Raw genomic sequence first — 22,760 nt, forward strand, 5'->3', positions numbered from 1 at the left:
AGGGCAATATTACTCTCCCACTGTTTTTTGTATGTTTTTTTTTTTTTTTTCAGGGAGACTTTAGAAACCAAATAATATTAAAAAAACCAAAAAAAAAATAGCCTTTCTATGGCCCACTGAATGAGAGAGAGAGGTGGCACACCCAGGAGTCAAGACTGGCACACAAGCTGAAAGGGCAATATTACTCTCCCACTGTTTTTTTATGTATTTTTTGTTTTTTAAGGGAGACTTTAGAAACCCAATAATATTTTAAAAAATAAATAAATAGGCTTTCTATGGCCCACTGAATGAGAGGGAGAGAGGTGGCACACCCAGGAGTCAAGCCTGGCACACAAGCTGAAAGGGCAATATTACTCTCCCACTGTTTTTTTATGTATTTTTTTGTTTTTTAAGGGAGACTTTAGAAACCCAATAATATTTAAAAAAAAAATAAATAGGCTTTCTATGGCCCACTGAATGAGAGGGAGAGAGGTGGCACACCCAGGAGTCAAGACTGGCACACAAGCTGAAAGGGCAATATTACTCTCCCACTGTTTTTTTAGGTTTTTTTTTTTTTTTCAGGGAGACTTTAGAAACCAAATAATATTAAAAAAAAAAAAAAAAAAAATAGGCTTGCTATAGCCCACTGAATGAGAGATAGCACACACAGCAGTGGCACACAAGCCCTGACTGAGGCCAATATTTTTCTCCCACTGATTGATGTAGTGTTTTTGTGTTGAGGTAGAATTTAGAACACAAATCACGGAAAAAATAAATAGGCTTTCTATGGCCCACTCAGTGAGAGATGGCACACACAGGGATGGCACTGTAGCAGAAATTCCAATCTTAATCTCCCACAAAAAAAACAAAAAAAAAAAAAAAACTGTCCTACAATTACTATCTCCCTGCAGTAATGTAAGCCAGGTATGGCAGGCAGCAATAGGAGTGGACTGATGCACAAATTAAATAAAAAGTGTGGACAAACAAAAAAGATAGCTGTGCAGAAAGGAAGGAACAAGAGGATATGTGCTTTGAAAAAAGCAGTTGGTTTCCACAGTGGCGTACACACAGCAATACAGCTATCACGGAGCCTTCTAGGGCAGCCCAATGAGCTACAGCGCTGAGGGGAAAAAAAAAAAAAAATTGCTTCCACAGTCCCTGCACACCGAAGGTGGTGTTGGACAGTGGAAATCGCTGCAGCACAAGCGGTTTGGTGGTTAGTGGACCCTGCCTAACGCTCTCCCTGCTTCTGACGAAGCGGCAGCAACCTGTCCCTAAGCTCAGATCAGCAGCAGTAAGATGGCGGTCGGCGGGAACGCCCCTTTATAGCCCCTGTGACGCCGCAGACAGCAAGCCAATCACTGCAATGCCCTTCTCTAAGATGGTGGGGACCAGGATCTATGTCATCACGCTGCCCACACTCTGCGTTCACCTTCATTGGCTGAGAAATGGCGCTTTTCGCGTCATTGAAACGCGACTTTGGCGCGAAAGTCGCGTACCGCATGGCCGACAAGCACAGGGGTCGGATCGTGTTTCATGAGACGCCGACTTAGCCAAAAGTCGGCGACTTTTGAAAATGATCGACCCGTTTCGCTCAACCCTAATGGCCACTCCTTTTTCATTACTTAACTGCTTTTTTCTTGCCGTGATACAAATTCTAACAGTCTATTCAGTAGGACTATCAACTGTGTATCCACCAGACTTCTGCACAACACAGCTGATGGTCCCAACCCCATTTATAGAGCAAGAATCCCATTTATTAAACCTGACAGGGCACACCTGTGAAGTGAAATCCATTCCCGGTGACTACCTCTTGAAGCTCATCAAGAGAATGCCAAGAGTGTGCAAAGCAGTCATCAAAGCAAAAGGTGACTACTTTGAAGAACCTAGAATATAAGACATATTTTCAGTTGTTTCACACTTTTTTGTTAAGTATATAATTCCACGTGTTCATTCATAGTTTTGATGCCTGCTTTGTGAATGCACAATTTTCATAGTCATGAAAATACCGAAAAATCTTTAAATGAGAAGGTGTGTCCAAACTTTTGGTCTGTACTGTATATATATATATATATATATATAAACACTGTGTGCAGAATTATTGGGCAAGTTGTATTTTAGAGGATTATTTTTATTATTGATCAACAACTATGTTCTCAATCAACCCAAAAGACTCATAAATATCGAAGCTTAATATTTTTGGAAGTTGAAGTGGGTTTTTTTAGATGTGGCTATCTTATGAGGATATCTGTTTGTGCAGGCAACTATTACTGTGCCGAATTATTGGGCAACTTAATAAAAATCAAATATATTCCCATCTCACTTGTTTATTTTCACCAGGTAAACCAATATAACTGCACAAAATTTAGAAATAAACATTTCTGACATGCAAAAACAAACCCCCCAAAAGTTAGTGACCAATATAGCCACCTTTCTTTATGATGACACTCAACAGCCTTCCATCCATAGATTATGTCAGTTGCTTGATCTGTTTACGATCAACAGTGCGTGCAGCAGCCACCACAGCCTCCCAGACACTGTTCCGAGAGGTGTACTGTTTTCCCTCACTGTAGAACTCACATTTTATGAGGGACCATGAGTTCTCTATGGGGTTCAGATCAGGTGAACAAGGGGGCCATGTCATTATTTTTTCTTCTTTGAGACTTTTACTAGCCAGCCATGCTGTGGAGTAGTTGGAGGCATGTGATGGAGCATTGTCCTGCATGAAAATCATGTTTTTCTTGAATGATACCGACTTCATCCTGTACCACTGCTTGAATAAGTTGACTTCCAGAAACTGGCAGTAGGTCTGGGAGTTGAGTTTCACTCCATCCTCAACCCGAAAAGGTCCCACAAGTTCATCTTTGATGATACCAGCCCATACCAGTACCCTGTTGTGAATTTGGATTCTGGGCTCCCCCGGTGGCTACTGGTGGAATTGAACTGGTGTCTTCATCTTCTCTGTTCACCTGTTCCCATCAAGATGTGGGAGTCGCTATATAACCTTGCTGCTCTGTTAGTTGCTTGCCGGTCAACAATGTTATCAGAAGCCTCTCTGTGCTTGTTCCTGCTCCTAGACAACTACTAGATAAGTTGGACTCTTGTCCATGTTTGTTTTTGCATTTTGTTCCAGTTCACAGCTGTAGTTTCGTTACTGTGTCTGGAAAGCTCTTGTGAACGGGAATTGCCACTCTGGTGTTATGAGTTAATGCCAGAGTTTTAAAGTAATTTCTGGATGGTGTTTTTTGATAGGGTTTTCAGCTGACCATGAAAGTGTCCTTTCTGTCTTCTGCTATGTAGTAAGTGGACCTCAAATTTGCTAAACCTATTTTCATACTACGTTTGTTATTTCATCTCAACTCACCGCCAATACATGTGGGGGGCCTCTGTCTCCTTTCGGGGTATTTCTCTAGAGGTGAGCTAGGACTAATATTTTCCTCTGCTAGCTTTATTTAGTCCTCCGGCTGGGCTGGGCATCTAGAACCAACGTAGGCATGCTACCCGGCCACTGCTAGTTGTGCGTTAGGTTTAGTTCATGGTCAGCTCAGTTCCCATCTTCCAAGAGCTAGTTCCTATATATGCTTATGCTATGTTCTCTTGCCATTGAGATCATGACAGTTTGACCGGCCCGCAAAGTGTTAATTGTTTGGGCTGAAGCAGGAGAAAAAGAAGTGTTGAAGGGAAATTTTTTTTTTTTTCCCCTCAGAGTTTTGCTGCCTAGCCCTTAATTGCTGTCTAGCTGCTTCTTACCTCCTCTTAACCCTTGAATGGCTCTGTGTCCACCTGTTTGTAATGGATCTTCAGAGTGTAACTGCAGGTTTGAATAATCTCGCCACGAAGGTACAAAATTTGCAAGATTTTGTTTGTCATGCACCTGTATCTGAGCCGAGAATTCCTTTGCCGGAATTTTTCTCGGGGAATAGATCCGGGTTTCAGAATTTTCGAAATAATTGCAAATTATTTTTGTCTCTGAAATTTCGCTCTGCCGGAGACCCTGCACAGCAGGTCAGGATTGTGATTTCCTTGCTCCGGGGCGACCCTCAAGACTGGGCTTTTTCATTGACACCAGGGGATCCTGCGTTGCTCAATGTGGATGCGTTTTTTCTGGCCTTGGGGTTGCTTTATGACGAACCTCATTTGGAGCTTCAGGCAGAAAAAACTTTGATGTCCCTATCTCAGGGGCAAGATGAAGCGGAAATTTACTGCCAAAGATTCCGTAAATGGTCTGTGCTTACTCAGTGGAATGAGTGCGCCCTGGCGGCGACTTTCAGAGAGGGTCTCTCTGATGCCATTAAGGATGTTATGGTGGGGTTCCCTGTGCCTGCGGGTCTGAATGAGTCCATGACAATGGCTATTCAGATCGATAGGCGTTTGCGGGAGCGCAAACCAGTGCACCATCTGGCGGTGTCCACTGAGAAGTCGCCAGAGAGTATGCAGTGTGATAGAATTCTGTCCCGAAGCGAGCGGCAGAATTTTAGACGGAAAAATGGGTTGTGTTTCTATTGTGGTGATTCTACTCATGTTATATCAGCATGCTCTAAGCGCACTAAAAAGCTTGGTAAATCTGTTTCCATTTGCACCTTACCGTCTAAATTTATTCTATCTGTGACCCTGATTTGCTCTTTGTCATCTATTACCACGGACGCCTATGTCGACTCTGGCGCCGCTTTGAGTCTTATGGATTGGTCCTTTGCCAAACGCTGTGGGTATGATTTAGAGCCTTTGGAGACTCCTATTCCTCTGAAGGGGATTGACTCCACCCCATTGGCTAATAATAAACCACAATACTGGACACAAGTAACTATGCGTATTAATCCGGATCACCAGGAGATTATTCGCTTTCTGGTGCTGTATAATCTACATGATGATTTGGTGCTAGGATTGCCTTGGCTGCAATCTCACAACCCAGTCCTCGACTGGAGAGCTATGTCTGTGTTGAGCTGGGGATGTAAGGGGGCTCATGGGGATGTACCTGTGGTTTCCATTTCATCATCCATTCCCTCTGAAATTCCTGAGTTCCTGTCTGACTATCGTGACGTCTTTGAAGAATCCAAGCTTGGTTCGTTACCTCCGCACCGAGAGTGCGATTGTGCCATAGATTTAATCCCGGGTGGTAAATACCCAAAGGGTCGTTTATTTAATCTGTCTGTGCCTGAACATGCTGCTATGCGAGAATATATAAAGGAGTCCTTGGAAAAGGGACATATTCGTCCATCGTCATCTCCCTTAGGAGCCGGTTTTTTCTTTGTGTCAAAAAAAGACGGCTCTTTGAGACCATGTATTGATTATCGGCTTTTGAATAAAATCACTGTTAAATATCAATACCCATTGCCGTTGCTGACTGATTTGTTTGCTCGCATAAAGGGGGCCAAGTGGTTCTCTAAGATTGACCTTCGTGGGGCGTATAATTTGGTGCGAATCAGGCAGGGGGATGAGTGGAAAACCGCATTTAATACGCCCGAGGGCCACTTTGAGTATTTAGTGATGCCTTTTGGTCTTTCTAATGCTCCGTCAGTTTTCCAGTCCTTTATGCATGATATTTTTCGCGATTATTTGGATAAATTTATGATTGTGTATCTGGATGATATTCTGATTTTTTCGGATGACTGGGACTCTCATGTCCAGCAAGTCAGGAGGGTTTTTCAGGTTTTGCGGTCTAATTCTTTGTGTGTGAAGGGTTCTAAGTGTGTTTTTGGGGTACAGAGGATTTCCTTTTTGGGATATATTTTTCCCCCTCTTCCATTGAAATGGATCCTGTCAAGGTTCAAGCTATTTGTGATTGGACGCAGCCCTCTTCTCTTAAGAGTCTTCAGAAATTTTTGGGCTTTGCTAACTTTTATCGTCGATTTATTGCTGGTTTTTCGGATATTGCTAAGCCATTGACCGATTTGACTAAGAAGGGTGCTGATGTTGCTGATTGGTCCCCTGATGCTGTGGAGGCCTTTCGGGAGCTTAAGCGCCGTTTTTCCTCTGCCCCTGTGTTGCGTCAGCCTGATGTTGCTCTACCTTTTCAGGTTGAGGTCGACGCTTCTGAGATCGGAGCTGGGGCAGTGTTGTCGCAGAAAAGTTCTGACTGCTCCGTGATGAGGCCTTGTGCCTTCTTTTCCCGTAAATTTTCGCCCGCTGAGCGGAATTATGATGTTGGGAATCGGGAGCTTTTGGCCATGAAGTGGGCTTTTGAGGAGTGGCGCCATTGGCTTGAGGGGGCCAGACATCAGGTGGTGGTATTGACTGACCACAAAAATTTGATTTATCTTGAGACCGCCAGGCGCCTGAATCCTAGACAGGCGCGCTGGTCATTATTTTTCTCTCGGTTTAATTTTGTGGTGTCATACCTACTGGGTTCTAAGAATGTTAAGGCGGATGCCCTTTCTAGGAGTTTTGAGCCTGACTCGCCTGGTAACTCTGAGCCCACAGGTATCCTTAAGGATGGAGTGGTATTGTCAGCCGTTTCTCCAGACCTGCGGCGGGCCTTGCAGGAGTTTCAGGCGGAGAGACCTGATCGTTGCCCACCTGATAAACTGTTTGTTCCTGATGATTGGACCAGTAGAGTCATCTCTGAGGTTCATTCTTCTGCGTTGGCAGGTCATCCTGGCATTTTTGGTACCAGGGATTTGGTGGCAAGGTCCTTCTGGTGGCCTTCCCTGTCACGAGATGTGCGAGGCTTTGTGCAGTCTTGTGACGTTTGTGCTCGGGCCAAGCCTTGTTGTTCTCAGGCTAGTGGATTATTGTTGCCCTTGCCTATTCCTAAGAGGCCTTGGACGCACATCTCGATGGATTTTATTTCAGATCTGCCTGTTTCTCAGAAGATGTCTGTCATCTGGGTGGTGTGTGACCGTTTTTCTAAGATGGTCCATTTGGTTCCTCTGCCCAAGTTACCTTCTTCTTCCGAGTTGGTTCCTCTGTTTTTTCAAAATGTTGTTCGTTTGCATGGTATTCCTGAGAATATCGTTTCTGACAGAGGGACCCAATTCGTGTCTAGATTTTGGCGGGCATTCTGTGCTAGGATGGGCATAGATTTATCTTTTTCGTCCGCTTTCCATCCTCAGACGAATGGCCAGACCGAGCGGATTAATCAGACCCTGGAGACATATCTGAGGTGTTTTGTGTCTGCTGACCAGGATGATTGGGTTGCTTTTTTGCCATTGGCGGAGTTCGCTCTCAATAATCGGGCCAGCTCTGCCACTTTGGTGTCCCCGTTTTTCTGTAATTCGGGGTTTCATCCTCGATTTTCCTCTGGTCAGGTGGAATCTTCGGATTGTCCTGGAGTGGATGCTGTGGTGGAGAGATTGCATCAGATCTGGGGGCAGGTGGTGGACAATTTGAGGTTGTCCCAGGAGAAGACTCAGCTTTTTGCCAACCGCCACCGTCGTGTTGGTCCTCGGCTTTCTGTTGGGGATTTGGTGTGGTTGTCTTCTCGTTTTGTCCCTATGAGGGTCTCTTCTCCTAAGTTTAAGCCTCGGTTTATCGGCCCGTATAAGATATGGGAGATTCTTAACCCTGTTTCCTTCCGTTTGGACCTCCCTGCATCCTTTTCTATTCATAACGTTTTTCATCGGTCATTATTGCGCAGGTATGAGGTACCGGTTGTGCCTTCCGTTGAGCCTCCTGCTCCGGTGTTGGTTGAGGGTGAGTTGGAGTACGTTGTGGAGAAAATTTTGGACTCTCGTGTTTCCAGACGGAGACTCCAGTATCTGGTCAAGTGGAAGGGATACGGCCAGGAGGATAATTCTTGGGTGAATGCTTCTGATGTTCATGCCTCCGATCTGGTTCGTGCCTTTCATAGGGCCCATCCTGATCGCCCTGGTGGTTCTGGTGAGGGTTCGGTGCCCCCTCCTTGAGGGGGGGGTACTGTTGTGAATTTGGATTCTGGGCTCCCCCGGTGGCTACTGGTGGAATTGAACTGGTGTCTTCATCTTCTCTGTTCACCTGTTCCCATCAAGATGTGGGAGTCGCTATATAACCTTGCTGCTCTGTTAGTTGCTTGCCGGTCAACAATGTTATCAGAAGCCTCTCTGTGCTTGTTCCTGCTCCTAGACAACTACTAGATAAGTTGGACTCTTGTCCATGTTTGTTTTTGCATTTTGTTCCAGTTCACAGCTGTAGTTTCGTTACTGTGTCTGGAAAGCTCTTGTGAACGGGAATTGCCACTCTGGTGTTATGAGTTAATGCCAGAGTTTTAAAGTAATTTCTGGATGGTGTTTTTTGATAGGGTTTTCAGCTGACCATGAAAGTGTCCTTTCTGTCTTCTGCTATGTAGTAAGTGGACCTCAAATTTGCTAAACCTATTTTCATACTACGTTTGTTATTTCATCTCAACTCACCGCCAATACATGTGGGGGGCCTCTGTCTCCTTTCGGGGTATTTCTCTAGAGGTGAGCTAGGACTAATATTTTCCTCTGCTAGCTTTATTTAGTCCTCCGGCTGGGCTGGGCATCTAGAACCAACGTAGGCATGCTACCCGGCCACTGCTAGTTGTGCGTTAGGTTTAGTTCATGGTCAGCTCAGTTCCCATCTTCCAAGAGCTAGTTCCTATATATGCTTATGCTATGTTCTCTTGCCATTGAGATCATGACAGTACCCCACCTCCACCTTGCTGGCATCTGAGTCGGGGTAGAGCTCTCTGCTCTTTACTGATCCAGCCTCTGGCCCATCCATCTGGCCCATCAAGAGTCACTCTCATTTCATCAGTCCATAAAACCTTTGAAAAGTCAGTCTTAAGATATTTCTTGGCCCAGTCTTGACGTTTTATCTTATGTTTCTTGTTCAAAGGTGGTCGTTTTTCAGCCTTCCTTACATTGGCCATGTCCTGAGTATTGCACACCTTGTGCTTTTTGTTACTCCAGTAACGTTGCAGCTCTGAAATATGGCAAAACTGGTGGCAAATGGCACCTTGGCAGCTTCACGCTTTATTTTCCTCAATTCATGGGCAGTTATTTTTTTTTGCCCAACACGCTTCTTGCGACCCTGTTAGCTATTTGCCATGAAACGCTTGATTGTTCGGTGATCACGCTTCAAAAGTTTGGCAATTTCAAGACCGCTGCATCCCTCTGTAAGACATCTCACAATTTTGGACTTTTCAGAGCCTGTCAAATCTCTCTTCTGACCCATTTTGCCAATGGAAAGGAAGTTGCCTAATAATTAAGCACACCTTATATAGGGTTTTGATGTCATTAGGCAACACCCTTCCTCATTACAGAGATGCACATCACCTGATTTACTTAATTGGTAGTTGGCTCTCAATCCTGAACAGCTTGGAGTAGGACAACATGTATAAAAAGTATCATGTGATCCAAAAAACAACTTGCCCAATAATTCTGCACACTATATATATATATATATATATATATATATATATATTAGCTATTGAACCCGTTCTACGCCCGGGTGGCGAGCATTTATATTGGAATATGGTCTCCATCCTGGTATGTGCTGCTCCTATCCTGTCATATGCTGCTCCATCCTGCGCCCCCATCCTGTCATGTGCTGCTCCACCGTGTCATGTGCTGCTCCATCCTGCGCCCCCATCCTGTCATGTGCTGCTCCACCGTGTCATGTGCTGCTCCATCCTGCATCCCCATCCTGTCATGTGCTCCTCCACCGTGTCATGTGCTGCTCCATCCTGCGCCCCCATCCTGTCATGTGCTGCTCCACCGTGTCATGTGCTGCTCCATCCTCATCCCCATCCTGTCATGTGCTCTCATCCTGCGCCCCCATCCTATCACGTGCTGCTCCATCCTGCGCCCCCATCAGTGCGGGCGGCTGTGCTGAGTGCGGGCGGCTGTGCTGAGTGCGGGCGGCTGTATGTGGCTGTGCTGAGTGCGGGCGGCTGTATGTGACGTGGCTGTGCTGGGTGCGGGCGGCTGTGCTGGGTGCGGCAGCTGTGGACGGCTGTGCTGGGTGCGGTGGCTGTGCTGGGTGCAGCGGCTGTGCTGGGTGCAGCGGCTGTGCGTGGCTGTAGGCGGCTGTGCGTGGCTGTGGGAGGCTGTGCTGGGTGCGGCGGCTGTGCGTGGCTGTGGGCGGCTGTGCTGGGTGCGGCGGCTGTGCTGGGTGCGGTGGCTGTGCTGGGTGCGGTGGCTGTCCGTGGCTGTAGGCGGCTGTGCGTGGCTGTGCTGGGTGCGGAGGCTGTGCATGGCTGTGGCGGCTGTGCGTGGCTGTGCTGGGTGCGGCGGCTGTGCTGGGTGCGGTGGCTGTGCTGGGTGCGGCGGCTGTGCTGGGTGCGGCGGCTGTGCTGGGTGCGGCGGCTGTGGGTGGCTGTGCTGGGTGCAGCGGTTGTGCGTGGCTGTGGGCGGCTGTGCTGGGTGCGGCGGCTGTGCGTGGCTGTGGGCGGCTGTGCGTGGCTGTGGGCGGCTGTGCGTGGCTGTGGGCGGCTGTGCTGGGTGCGGCGGCTGTGCTGGGTGCGGCGGCTGTCCGTGGCTGTGGGCGGCTGTGCGTGGCTGTGGGAGGCTGTGCGTGGCTGTAGGCGGCTGTGCGTGGCTGTGGCGGCTGTGCATGGCTGTGCTGGGTGCGGCGGATGTGCTGGGTGCGGCGGCTGTGCTGGGTGCGGCGGCTGTGGGTGGCTGTGCTGGGTGCGGCGGCTGTGCGTGGCTGTGGGCTGTGCGTGGCTGTGGGCGGCTGTGCTGGGTGCGGCGGCTGTGCTGGGTGCGGCGGCTGTGCGTGGCTATGGGTGGCTGTACGTGGCTGTGGGCGGCTGTGCTGGGTGCGGCGGCTGTGCGTGGCTGTGGTCGGCTGTGCTGGGTGCGGCTGTGCGTGGCTGTGGGCGGCTGTGCGTGGCTGTGGGCGGCTGTGCTGGGTGCGGCGGCTGTGGTCGGCTGTGCTGGGTGCGGCGGCTGTGCGTGGCTGTGGGCGGCTGTGCTGGGTGCGGCGGCTGTGCGTGGCTGTGGTCGGCTGTGCTGGGTGCGGCGGCTGTGCGTGGCTATGGGTGGCTGTGGGCAGCTGTGCTGGGTGCGGCGGCTGTGCGTGGCTGTGGGCGCCTGTGCGTGGCTGTGGGCGGCTATGGTCGGCTGTGCTGGGTGCGGCGGCTGTGCGTTGCTGTGGGCGGCTGTGCGTGGCTGTGCTGGGCGCGGCGGCTGTGCTGGGTGCGGCCATTTTCTTGGTCCTGCTCCCGGAGTCGGCGCCTGCGCAGTCCGCGCTTTCCGGCGCCATTTTCTTGAAGACACTGCAATGTGTCTTCAAGAAAATGGCGCCGGAAAGCGCGGACTGCGCAGGCGCCGATTCCGGGAGCAGGGGGACAGTCACGGCCCGGAAGCGCGTCGGTGGAACGGGTCAGGTAAGTATACTCACCCTCCGCCTCCTGGCTCGTCCCTGCTTGTCCGGTGGAGATCGCGGTGTGCGTTCAGCGCTTACGCATACCGCGATCTCCTGGGAGCGTCGCTCTGTGCGGTCCAGACTGCGCCGTCGCTTGCGCTTGCGCAGTCTATAGAGGCTTCGGACAGAGTGACGCTCCCAGCGTTATATTATAGATATATATATATAGACTTGTATTAGCGACGTATGGGCACACGTTATGTCCGTCGTGCACTGGATCCTGTGCATTTTGGCGGACCGTCGTCTGCTAAAAACTTTCAAGGGAACATTTTTCTGTACGTTGGATCCTGTGTTTCCTACTGAGCATGCCCAGCAGGAAATCTCTCTGTCCTCCCCGGGATTTTACACTTTACTTTTAAGGACAGCGGACCCGTTGAAACACTGCATCCGCTGCACAAGTTATCCACTATTTCCAAAACGTCCGTCGGTACGTCGCGCCGACACTTTGTGATGGCCGACTACCGACGCAAATGTGAAGGAAGCCTAACCTGTCAGTGTGATTTTACTGTACACCGCACTGAATTACCGGCTTTTCTATAGAACACTGGTGCGTATTTCTCGCAAGTCACACGCATGGTCCGTGTGTAATCCGTATTTTTTTCACCCCATAGACATTCATTGGCATATTTTTGTAGGAATACGCTGACAATCGCAGCATGCGATGGCCGAGAAATTTACGGCTGATGGAAGCTGCCCTATAGAGAAACATTGGTCCGTGTGCAATGCGTTGTTTTTGCACCTCTCACTCATCCGTATTTCTCTCTAGTGTGACCCCGGCCTCAAAGGGATTCTGTCACTTTTTTGCTACCTCATCTGAGTGCAACATAATCTAGTGAAAGCGACCCTGATTCCCTTTGATGTATCACTTTGATGACTTAGTAAACAGTTGTTAAACATTTAGAGTTTTTAGATGTAGCACGTAGCAGAGCCTGGAAAGGTAATGCCGCCTACATCACAGTTTTATACATTTTATTTTTCTACATTATATATTGACTGTAAGCTGCTAATCAGTGGTGGGGTGCAGTTGGATCAGGATTCACATGGGCACCAGTTTGGCAGTGATAATCTACTGCTCCAGCACACAACCTAATAAGTGACACTGCTGAAATTTGTGTATCAGCCCCTACCTCATGCTGTCCTCAGATTGCATAGCAAAAATCGGCTGACAGATTCTATGTAAGTACTGTACAATGGCAATAGCTATCCAAAGAATTCTTTTTTTTTAAGCAGCAGCCAAGAATAAAGGGCTTTTTAACCCAAGAAAAAAGGCAACCGAACAAACTCCAAAAAAAGAAAAATGTAGGGCTGGCACATCTTTAGCCCTTTTACCCCCAAGGGTGGTTTGCACGTTAATGACCAGGCCAATTTTTACAATTCTGACCACTCTCCCTTTATGAGGTTATAACTCTGGAACGCATCAACGCATCCTGATTATTCTGACACTGTTTTCTCATGACATATTGTACTTCATGATAGTGGTAAAATTTATTTGATATTACCTGCGTTTAATTGTGAAAAAAAGGGAAAGTTGGCAAAAATTTAGAAAATTTCGCAATTTTCCAACTTTGAATTTTTATGCCCTTAAACCACAGAGATATGTCACACAAAATACTTACTAAGTAACATTTCCCACATGTCTACTTTACATCAGCACAATTTTGGAACCAACATTTTTTTTGTTAGGGAGTTATAAGGGTTAAAATTTGACCAGCAATTTCTCATTTTTACAACACCATTTTTTTAGGGACTACATCACATTTGAAGTCACTTTGAGAGGTCTATATGACAGAAAATGCCCAACTGTGACACCATTCTATAAACTACACCCCTGAAGGTGCTCAAAACCACATTCAAGAAGATTATTAACCCTTCAGGTGTTTCACAGGAATTTTTGGAATGTTTAAAAAAAATAAACATTTAATTTTTTTCACAAAAAAATAAATTCAGCTCCAATTGGACACCAAAAGTTGTTGTGCAATTTGTCCTGAGTACGACGATACCCTATATGTGAGGGTAAACCACTGTTTGGGCGCACAGCAGAGCTCGGAAGGGAAGGAGCGCCATTTGACTTTTCAATGCAAAATTGACTGGAATTGAGATAGGATGCCATGTCGCGTTTGGAGAGCCCCTGATGTGCCTAAACAATGAATCCCCCCACAAGTGACACCATTTTGGAAAGTAGACCCTAAGGAACTTATCTAGATGTGTGGTAAGCACTTTGACCCACCAAGTGCTTCACAGAAGTTTATAACGCAGAGCCGTGAAAATAAAAAATTTTTTTTTTCCACAAAAATTATAATTTAACCCACAGTTTTGTGTTTTTCCAAGGGTAACAGGAGAAATTGCACAACAAAAGTTGTTGTCCAATTTGTCCTGAGTACGCTGATACCCCATATGTGGGGGGAACCACCGTTTGGGCGCATGGCAGAGTTAGGAAGGAAAGGAGCGCCATTTGGAATGCAGACTTAGATGGATTGGTCTGCAGGCGTCATGCTGCATTTGCAGAGCCCCTGATGCACCTACACAGTAGAAACCCCCCATAAATGACCCCATATTGGAAACTAGACCCCCCAAGGAACTTATGTGAGAGAAGGAACTTATGCTAGATGTGTTGTGAGAACTTTGAACCCCAAAATGTTTCACTACAGTTAATAATGCAGAGCCAAGAAAAATAAATCTTTTTTTCCACAAAAATTATAATTTAGTCCCCAGTTTTGTATCTTCCCAAGGGTAACACGAGAAATTAGACCCTAAAAGTTGTTGTCCAATGGGTCCTGAGTACGCTGATACCCCATATGTAAGGGTAAACCCCTGTTTGGGTGCACGGGAGAGCTCGGAAGGGAAGGAGCACTGTTTTGCTTTTTCAACGCAGAATTGGCTGCAATTGAGATCAGACACCATGTCACGTTTGGAGAGCCCCTGATGTGCATAAACAGTGGAACCCCCCAATTCTAACTGAAACCCTAATCCAAACACACCCCTAACCCTAATCCCAACGGTAACCCTAAGCACACACCTAACCCTGACACACCCCTAACTCTAATCCCAACCCTAATCCCAACCGTAAACATAATCCAAACCTAACCCTAACTTTAGCCCCAACCCTAACTGTAGCCCTAAACCCAACCCTAGCCCTAACCCTAACCCTAGCCCCAACTTTTACCCTAGTCCCAACCCTAACCCTAGCCCCAACCCTAACCCTAGCCCCAACCCTAACTTTAGCCCCAACCCTAACCTTAGCCCTAACCCTAGCCCCAACCCTAACCCTAACCTAAGGTCTTACCCTAGCCCTAACCCTAGCCCTAACCCTAATGGGAAAATGGAAATAAATTTTTTAAATTTTATTATTTTTCCCTAACTAAGGGGGTGATGAAGGGGGTTGTTTTACTTTTATAGCGGGTTTTTTAGAGGATTTTTATGATAATTTTTCCAGATTTGGGTCCAAGGAGTTATGAGAGGTCTTGTTTTTTACGGGATGAGATGACTTTTTTATTGGAACCATTTTCGGGCATGTGACAGTTTTTGATCGCTTTTTATTCCTATTTTTGTGAGGCAGAATGATCAAAAACCAGCTATTCATGAATTTCTTTTGGGGAAGCGTTTATACCGTTCCGTGTTTGGTAAAATTGATAAAGCAGTTTTATTCTTCGGGTCAGTATGATTACAGCGATACCTCATTTATATAATTTTTTATGTTTTGGCGCTTTTATACGATAAAAACTGTTATGTAAAAAATAATTATTTTTGCATCGCTTTATTCTGAGGAATATAACTTTTTTATTTTTTCGCTGATGATGCTGTATGGTGGCTCGTTTTTTGCGGGAGAAGATGACGTTTTCAGCGGTACCATGGATATTTATATCCGGTGTTCACTGAAGGGGTTAACTAGTGGGACAATTTTATAGGTTGGGTCATCATTACTAGTGTTGAGCATTCCGATACCGCAAGTATCGGTATCGGCCGATACTTAGCGGTATCGGAATTTCGATACTGAGATCCGATACTTGCCGCGTATCGGATACCGGAATCGGAAGTTACCAGGATTCAAACTGCACAAATTTGCACGAATTCAGCCAATGAGAATGATTCCAAGTGTGGGCACATCCTGTTCAGCATGGAGGGCATGAAACTACTGGCAAGGCTGTGATTGGCTGCTGAAATTATGTCATGCTGCATTTTAAAAGTCGCTGGCGCCATTTTGCGCTCACTCTGCTGTGAATTCAGTTAGTGACAGGACGCTGTTTGCTGACTGAGGGCCAGTTTAGAGATAGCGATTTGCTTCAATGTTCTTTTCCAAGGCTAATTTAGCAACCGCTGTGTTCACCTACTAATCATCTTGCTTTTGCCTTGCAGCGCTGTTTTCACAGCGATCTGCAAGGTCTGTGTGTGTGTGTGTGTGTGTGAGTGCAGCCCACTCTCTAGTCTGTGTGCAGCCATAGGCCATAGCTGGTTGTATTCAGTTCAGGGAGGGTGGTTCATTGCCTCATACTGTTCTATTTTTTTTTTTTTTTCCAAGTAGTGTAGTCTGCTGCTCATTTATTCTAATAATTCCTATTAGTGACTTTCCACCCGTATCCAGCTAACTTGTGGAAAAACACTACATAGGATAAAGTAGAGGAGTGTTTTTGGGCCTTGCAGCGCCGTTTACGGCTGTCTGCACGGTCTCCGTGTGACTGTAGCTCGCCCTGTAGTCTGTGAGCAGCCATAGCCTGGTTGTATCCAGCTCAGGGTTCTTCACTGCATCATACCGTCAAATCAATTTTCCTTTTGTTTTAAGTAGTGCAGGCTGCTGCACATTTTTTCAAAAAATTCCTATTAGTGTCTTTCCACCCGTATCCAGCTAACTTGTGGAAAAACACTACATAGGATAACGTAGAGGAGGGTTTTTGGGCCTTGCAGCGCCGTTTACGGTTGTCTGCACGGTCTCCGTGTGACTGCAGCTCTCTCTGTTGTCAGTTCAGCCCCCAAAAAATAAATAAATAATAAAGTTCACCAAACACACCACTTTACATTTGTGTAGGCCACATTAGCACTTATTAAAGTCTAGTCCACACTTTAGAAAATTAGTGTTTCTTATACCTGTTAGGAGCTGTTCAGGAATAAGCACACAAAGCCGTTAGTACTTTTCTGCTTATCTTTATCAGTCAACCAAGATGAAGAAGGCAGGGAGTAAGGCACGTGGGCATGGACGCGGAGCAGGGAGAGGATGTGGGGATTCTATGCCTGCTGCGGGCACCGGTGACTCCGCAGCACCCACTTTCAGCAGGGAACAGTCGTTCATGCGCAGCTTTGTCGGCGAGCTCCGTACACCGCTGCTGCGTGAAGACCAAATTGAAGCCGTTGTCGGATGGATGGCAGCTAATGCATCGACTTCAATTAGTGCCACATCCTCTCAGACACAGAGCACAGGAGAGCACCCATCTGTCTCTTCACCACCTGCCAAATTGCCCAGGCAGACAGAGAGCCCAGGACAGGAGCCGTCTCTACTTCTGTTCTCTGAATCTCTTGGCTTGGAAACAGGGGGCCAGCCAAGCAGCATTGGAGAAATGGAAGAAGAGGCAGGGTGCAGTGATGCCCAACAGCTTTTTCTCTCTGAGTCTGAAGAGGCGGGTGGGCCAGTGCCTCCGGTCACCACATCGCAGGACGCATCCGCTGATGACACTCAGGTGCCACTTTCTGGTGCATTCTCTGCTGCTGAGATAACCCAGGAGGAGCAGTTGGTGGCAGAGGGTAGTGTAGATGATGAGGTCCTTGACCCATCTTGGCGTGAGGGACAGGAAGGTGGTGGGAGCAGCTCTGAGGAAGAGATTCCCCGAACGGGCCAAAGAGGGAGAGGGAGGGGGAAGACTGCGGATCCTGCAGCCTCCACTTTGGCACCCATTAGGAGCATCTCTTTAAAAAGCCAAAAAGGGCGCTCCCAAGACTTGCAGTGCCTGGGCCTTTTTTGACACAGTTGCAGATGACATTTGCTATGTCAAATGCAAGGTGTGTCATCACAAAGTCAAAAGAGGTCGAAATGTCAGCAGCCTCAATACCTCCAACATGTGGAAACATGTGCGGACCAGGCACGCGGCGTTGTTAGAAAAACACACTGAAGAGCTAGGCCAACCAACAGCGGCAGCTACCACCTCTTCAGCTCGTGTTGCCTCTTCCTCCAGCTCACAAGCAGCTGGTTCGGCTTCCTCCCAGGATCGCCGTGGAAGAACCTCTGGCCCTGTTGTCCATAGACCCACTGTAATTCCACCCGCAGCACCACGTTCCCAGGCATCCTCACACTCCCAGCCCAGTCTACAGCCATCGGTAGTACAGGCATGGGAGAAAAGGCGGCCTTTCTCATCAAACCACCCACGAGCACAGGCTCTGACTGCAGGCATTGCCAAACTTCTGTCACTGGAAATGCTGTCATTCAGGCTGGTGGAGACTGACAGCTTCCGTGACTTGATGTCATTGGCAGTCCCACAGTACAATGTGCCCAGCCGCTTTTACTTCAGCAGGCAAGCTGTCCCTGCCCTGCACAAGCATGTGGAGGGACACATAAAACACGCGCTACTGAACGCCGTCAGTAGCAAGGTCCACCTCACCACCGATGCATGGACCAGTCAACATGGACAGGAGAGATACCTTTCCCTCACAGCCCATTGGGTTAATGTTGTTGAGCCGGGTACAGATCGTGCGAGTGGCGCAGGACGTGTCCTGCCCGCTCCAAGGATTGCAGGAATCCAGTCTGTACGCATTGACTCCTCCTCTTACACCAGTTCCTCAGAATCATCGCTGCAGGAGCCGTCACAGTCCACCTCCACATGGACCCGTGAACGTTTACCTGTTACGACCGACATGAGCACAGCCATGGCCAAACGTCAACAGGCCGTCTTGAAATTAATTTCTTTGGGGAATCGAAGCCACACAGCGCAGGAGCTCTGGAATGCCATCAAGCAGGAGAGCGATGTGTGGTTTGTGGCAGCGAATCTCCAGCCAGGCATGGTAGTGTGTGATAATGGCCGAAATCTGGTGGCAGCTCTGGGCCTCGGCAACCTCACTCACATCCCATGTCTGGCACATGTGCTCAATTTGGTCGTGCAGAGTTTTTTGAGGGACTACCCGGATCTTGATGCACTGCTGCACAAGGTCCGCCTAGAGTGTACTCACTTGCGGCGTTCCAGCACGGCAAAATCGTGCATTGCGGCTCTGCAGAGCCGATACCGCCTTCCGGAACATCGCATCATATGTGACCTACCTACCAGGTGGAATTCCACGTTGCATATGTTGGAGCGGTTGTGTGAGCAGCAGCAAGCAGTAATGGAGTACCAGTTGCATCAGGTGCAAAGAAGTCGCACTCCGCGCCGTTCAGACTTCACAACCACAGAGTGGGCCACTATGAAGGACGTCTGCCAGGTTTTGCGTCCCTTCGATTATTCCACGTGGATGGCGAGTGCAGATGATGCACTAGTCAGCATGACTGTCCCCCTTATCTGCCTGCTTGAAAAATCACTGCAAGCGCTAAGGGATGATGTTGTGGAAGAGGTGGAGGATGAGGATTCACCATTTCCATCATCTTCTGGACAGTCAGCGCCACGTGGTTCCTCACAAACGCGTAGGCAGGGGACACTTTGTGAGGAGGATGAGGAGGAGTCAATGGAGGAGGAAGCCATCCGTCCAGAGGAGGGAGTTACACAATTGTCCAGTAGTCAGTGTGTACAGCGAGGGTGGGGTGATGACGAGCGGGCAGAGATCACGCCTCAAGCAGGGGACAGCGTTTCTTGGCCAGTTGGCAGTCTGCAGCACATGGTGGATTACATGCTGCAGTGCCTGAGAAACGACCGCCGCATCGCCCACATTCTTAACATGTCTGATTATTGGGTGTTCACCCTCCTCGATCCTCGCTACCGGGACAACGTAGAAAGCCTCATCACACCGTTGAACCGGGAGCGAAAAATGCTTGAGTACCAAGAGACACTGGTGAATTCCATCATCTTCTCCATTCCAACTGAGAGAAGTGCTGCTAGTGCATTACAAAGCAGCTCAGTGCGTCCAGGCAGTGGAGGAGGCTCTGCACAAAGAGGGAGCAGAAGCAGTACCTCTGTCCAAGGCAAGACCAGTATGGCCCAACTGTGGCACAGTTTTGTGTGCCCGCCATAAAAGTCTACACCATCACAGACGGCTCTAGTCAGCAGGAGGCAACGGTTCCGTCAGATGGTGACAGACTACATGTCTTGCCCTCTTGCTGTACTCCCAGACGGCTCTTCCCCTTTCAAGTTTTTGGTCTCAAAGCTGGATACATGGCCAGAGCTAAGCCAGTATGCATTGGAGGTGCTGGCTTGCCCTGCGGCTAGTGTACTATCGGAACACGTCTTTAGTGCTGCAGGTGGTGTACTAACTGACCGTCGCATGTGACTATCCTCCGATAACGTTGACCGGCTTACTTTCCTGAAAATGAACCAGGCCTGGATCTCGCAGGACTTTGCCACTCCTCTTCCTGATTAAATAATTAGGTGACTGTCTACAGTATCCAGGTCTCCAGTTGTGTTCATCTTTCTACCACCTGAACTTTAATTCCTGGGCTCCAACACCGCCAGTTGAGGCTCAGAAGTGCCGTCTGCACAGTCAAAACATACGACCCAGTGTTATTGGGTGTCAGTAACGTCAGCTGATCCCCAGCTGTGTAGCCGGCAATGTGTCCTGCGACCGCCACGCTGACACAACAACTGAAATGTAAGGGAACCTGTCCCCCCCCCAAGGCATTTGTTACTGAAAGAGCCACCTTGTGCAGCAGTAATGCTGCACAAGGAAAAGGTAGCTATTTTTGTTTAGCTCCTTGCACACGCAGAACTTAACACTTATAAAATGTGTTCACTGATACCGTAAAACCGTCCCGGAGGTGGGACTTTCCTTCGTAATGTGACGCAGCACAGCCGTCATTTTTACCCCCCCGGCGCCGTGCGCCGGCTCCTCAGCGTTGTTTGATTCTGTCTCGAAGCCTGCGCTGTTATGTTATCCCTTGGCTAGGCACACTTAGCGCTGCCCCTCTTCTGACATCATTTGGTGTCATGCAGACTGCGCCTGTGCGGCCGCGCTGGCCGAGATCCCGCCTCGCAGTGTCTTCTGATTTAATCACACTGCGGGCCTGGGATCCATGGGCATGCGCAGTGCATATCTTCACCTCCGCCTCTCACTCATCTCCCTTCGCCTTCTTCAGACTGTGCACTGTCAGCTGATCCCTAATAGCATGCCATGGCCGTGACACCACACAGTCTGAAGAAGCCGTAGGGAGGGGAGTGAGAGGAGAGGATATGCACTGCGCATGGCCACGGATCCCAGGTGTTGTGATTTTGCTTTTTGCTCCCTCTAGTGGTCATTAGTGATTTGACTCTGGAGCTTCTGTCTTTTCCTATATCCTCACCTGGGCCGTTAGTTCAGGGGCGTTGCTATATAAGCTCCCTGGACCTTCAGTTCAATGCCTGGCATCGTTGAAATCAGAGCTAATCTGTTGTGCTCTTGTCCTATGATCCGGGTTCCTGTATTTCAAGCTAAGTCTGCTTCCTTGCTTTTTGCTTTTGTTTTGTTTGGTATTTTTGTCCAGCTTGTTCCAATCTGTATCCTGACCTTTGCTGGAAGCTCTAGGGGGCTGGTGTTCTCCCCCCGGACCGTTAGACGGTTCGGGGGTTCTTGAATCTCCAGCGTGGATTTTTATAGGGTTTTTGTTGACCAGATAAGTTATCTTGCTATATTCTGCTATTAGTGAGCTGGCCTCTCTTTGCTGAACCTGGTTCATTTCTGTGTTTGTCATTTCCTCTTACCTCACCGTTATTATTTGTGGGGGGCTTGTATCTTGCTTTGGGGTCCCTTTCTCTGGAGGCAAGAGAGGTCTTTGTTTTCTTCTCCTAGGGGTAGTTAGATTCTCCGGCTGGCGCGAGTCATCTAGCGATCTCCGTAGGCATGATCCCCGGCTACTTCTAGTGTTGGCGTTAGGAGTAGCTATTTGGTCAACCCAGTTACCACAGCCCTATGAGCTGGATTTTTGAATCTCGCAGACTTACACGTTCCTCTGAGACCCTGTCCACTGGGGTCATAACACCCAGGCCCGCGGTGGGATTACATTAGATGACACTGCGAGGCGGGATCTCGGCCAGCGCGGGCGCACAGGCGCAGCCAGACTGACACCAAATGATGTCAGAAGATGGGCAGCGCTAAGTGTGCCTGGCCAAGGGATAACATAACAGCGCAGGCTCCGGGACGGAATTACACAACGCTGAGGAGCCGGGGCACGGCGCCAAGGGGGTAGGAATGACGGCTGTGCTGTGTCATATTACGAAGGAAAGTCCCACCTCCGGGACGGTCTCACGGTATCAGGGGACACATTTTATAAGTGTTTAGTTCTGTGTTTGCAAGGAGCATAATGAAAAGAGCCACCTTTTCATTTTGCATCCTTTGTGCTGCACAAGCTGGCTCTTTCAGCTACAAACGCCTTGGGGGGGGTTAAAGGTTCCCTTTCGACTTTCTCCAATCAGGCTTCGGCCTACACTGTGTTCCTCTGCTCCTCCTGCTGTCCCTGGGCTCCAACACCGCTAGTTGGTGCCTGAAAGTGCTGTCCGCAAAGTCAACACTTGCTGCTATGTTATTGGGGTTCAGTAACGTCAGCTGTTCCCCAGCTGTGTGTGTGGCAATCCCTCCTCTCTCCTCCACCTCCTCCTCCTGCTGTCCCTGGGCTCCAACACCGCTACTTGCTGTCCAGAAGTGCTGTCCGCACAGTCAACAGTAGCTCCTTTGTTATTGGGGTTCAGTAACGTCAGCTGTTCCCCAGCTGTGTGTGTGGCAATCCCTCCTCTTTCCTCCACCTCCTCCTCCTGCTGTCCCTGGGCTCCAACACCGCTACTTGCTGTCCAGAAGTGCTGTCCGCACAGTCAACAGTCGCTCCTCTGTTATTGGGGTTCAGTAACGTCAGCTGTTCCCCAGCTGTGTGTGTGGCAATCCCTCCTCTCTCCTCCACCTCCTCCTCCTGCTGTCCCTGGGCTCCAACACCGCTACTTGCTGTCCAGAAGTGCTGTCCGCACAGTCAACAGTCGCTCCTCTGTTATTGGGGTTCAGTAACGTCAGCTGTTCCCCAGCTGTGTGTGTGGCAATCCCTCCTCTCTCCTCCACATCCTCCTCCTGCTGTCCCTGGGCTCCAACACCGCTACTTGCTGTCCAGAAGTGCTGTCCGCACAGTCAACAGTCGCTCCTCTGTTATTGGGGTTCAGTAACGTCAGCTGTTCCCCAGCTGTGTGTGTGGCAATCCCTCCTCTCTCCTCCACCTCCTCCTCCTGCTGTCCCTGGGCTCCAACACCGCTACTTGCTGTCCAGAAGTGCTGTCCGCACAGTCAACAGTCGCTCCTCTGTTATTGGGGTTCAGTAACGTCAGCTGTTCCCCAGCTGTGTGTGTGGCAATCCCTCCTCTCTCCTCCACCTCCTCCTCCTGCTGTCCCTGGGCTCCAACACCG

This window comes from Ranitomeya variabilis, chromosome 2, assembly GCF_051348905.1.
Source record: "Ranitomeya variabilis isolate aRanVar5 chromosome 2, aRanVar5.hap1, whole genome shotgun sequence".
NCBI classification, from domain to species: domain Eukaryota; kingdom Metazoa; phylum Chordata; class Amphibia; order Anura; family Dendrobatidae; genus Ranitomeya; species Ranitomeya variabilis.